Source organism: Salvelinus sp. IW2-2015, linkage group LG1 (genome assembly GCF_002910315.2).
Source record: "Salvelinus sp. IW2-2015 linkage group LG1, ASM291031v2, whole genome shotgun sequence".
Taxonomy (NCBI): Eukaryota; Metazoa; Chordata; class Actinopteri; order Salmoniformes; family Salmonidae; genus Salvelinus; species Salvelinus sp. IW2-2015.
The window spans coordinates 25,536,278-25,539,147 of NC_036838.1; positions in this window are offsets into that span (position 1 = coordinate 25,536,278).

Here is a 2,870-nt window from a genome sequence, read left to right on the forward strand (position 1 = left end):
CCCCATCTCACTCTATCTGTTGCGCCAAACACTCAACCCGACCCCAAGGCCACCCCTAATCAAGTAACCTTCACAGCCAAGGCAAGGTACACACACACAGACACACACTACACATGCATATTATCCATGTGGGACTGTGCTAATGGGCTACTGAATGTTACATAATGGCAAAATACTCAACTCTGAAGGACTCTGAAGACTTTGTTGAATCCCAAAAGCTTGGTCAAACGCTGAGTGATAAAATCATATGGCCCACACATTGAGGTTTGTGTATTCCAAAAGTCCGTGGAAGGTCCCAGACAGAGCGACCGACCGACCGACCGACCGGACGGACGGACGGACGGACGGACGGACGGACAGACAGACAGACAGACAGACAGACAGACAGACAGACAGACAGACAGACAGACAGACCCTTAATGCATTACAGATGCCCCTCTCTACTGTTTCACACTCCCCATCTATCTTTCTATTCCTCTTCCACCTCCTTCCTTCTCTTCATCTATCGTTCCACTCCTTCTGTTCCGGCTCTGTCTTCCTTTCCAGCTGTGCTATGTCAGTCTCAACCCTCCTTCCCTCCTTCCCTTCATCTTTGCATTAGGGAGGCTTTGGAGAATCAACAGCTTAACCACACCTGTCTCAGCAAGGCTTCTGAGTCTGATGCCACATGGCGTTCAAACTATAATGGTTTGTWCAACATAACTGGTTGGAAGGTAATGCACTCGACTGGAGCTCTACATTGCRTTGCATTGTGAGTGACCAGTTAACGTTTCTTGCCACAGCTTAGTCATTGGTTCCGGTGGGTTCTGATTGGTTCCGGCCCAGTAATACTAAGCTGTGGCAAGAAACATTAACGTGGTCAAARGCAGCACAATGTAGAGCTCCAGTCTAGTGCATTACCTTCAATCTCAACAGCCTGGAGATACTGTCTCCGCTTGTCATTCCCGCTATACAAACTCTTCCTCAGCCCTGTCCACGTAACTCACTGTGGTCTCTCTGATAGTCCAGGGCACACTAGTATGGTTCTGTTTTCCTTTACACTGTTTTCTAAGAGCTCCSCACACACAAAGACTCAGCTGTACTAGTGGAGACGGTTTCTCATTGACACTGCCCATTTTCCAACGTTCACTATCTCTCCGGCAGAATGCCTCTGTTGTGTTCTGCTTCATTCATAAGCCAGGGAGGGATYCTGCCAAATGAGAGCAGGCCACGATGTTATCTTCGACACGAGGTAGGGGAGGAGAGGTTTACAAGGTTTGTTTTTGTGAGGCATGGCAGAAAGCCAAAATAACACCAGGTTTACTGTGAGTGTCTATAKTTCTGCCATATATGAGCAAAAGCGATGGCAAGCACTGCATTCCGTTGGTAGTATAGGAACTTTGCTAATTGGTTGCAAATATAATTGCGCACATCTTTGGCAGACCCCCCCCCTCTTTTTTCAACATCCCTTAAGAAACACTCTTAAATCATATTCAACAGTGAGATCCATATCAACAGTCCATCAGCAGGTCATGAACACAACATGCATTTCCCAACCAGGCTGCAAGTTATCTAATCCATTTGTTGTTTTGTTTGCTGAGAACGTTAGCTATTGTTTAGCTCTGGTCCAGGTCGCTAGTGCACATTCCCTGGACCAGAGCTAGCAAACATTATATCAAGCAAGCCACTTTCAATATTAGATAGGCCCTCCTAGCCTCTGGTCAGCTATACTGTAGAGTAATGCACTAGGCCAAAAGTGACTGTGTATCACAATGAAACCCAACGTCTGTGAATCCATCTAAAACACCATGGAGCCAAAGAGCTAAAACACACTTCATCCACGAGGAACGAAAGGAGCGTTGAAAGAGTATCGGTCCTATCTGAACAGGGTGAATTATGAAACAGTGCAGATGGACAGTCTCCGCTGACCTGATTAAAAATGACCCGACCGTTCATTGTCCCCACAGACATATATACAGCATGCACACACACGTGCACGACACACAAACACACAACACACACACACACACACACACACACACCACACACAACACACACACACACACCACACACACCACACACACACACACACACACACACACACACACACACACACCGATGTTGCAACAGTGACTCCATCAATAGCCAGACTATAGACATGGAACACTTCACTGTCGTTGTAAACATATTACTTTATTTGGATTCACAATAACACAACAGGCCTTATTCGTCAGCCTTTACCACAGAAGATCCGAATCTCCATACAGATGCTTGGCCTCGTGAACCTTCACCAGTCAGTGACCCAACTTCAAATCAACTTAAGTAAGAATGTTTCGCGAGCTGTTTTGATACACACGCATACATACACACACAAACACACACACACACACACACATGCACACACAAACACACATACCTAAACCTTGATTTATGACAGTCTGACCACACCACAGCCTGAGGTCTCTCTCTCTTTCTATTCTTCCTTCCTCTCTCCGTCCCTCTCCTTTGGGATTCAATAGCACCCAGAGAGCCACAAATCTCCTCCTTTTCTCGTTCTTTCCTTTTTCCGTCCTCTCCCCCCCTTCTCCCCTTCTCCCTGGCCAATTATAACATTCCAGGGCCCCATCCTTTGTTTTCTCTGCCGACCATTAGGTGTTAATTTAGTGCTAATCTGTAGAGCAACACAACCGCAAGGCAAACGTGTGTCCGCTCACTGTGTGGGTTTCAGACAGTCACGGGGCGTTCGTAATTACGCACACACASAAATGCACACATGCACACACACACCCGCTGCGTTCTCTCATTAAGCCTTGAGGGGGCTCAAGGCTTTTTACAGTGTAAAATGAAGGTTCTGATACAGGTGTAATATATTAAGCACAGTCTATCTCACC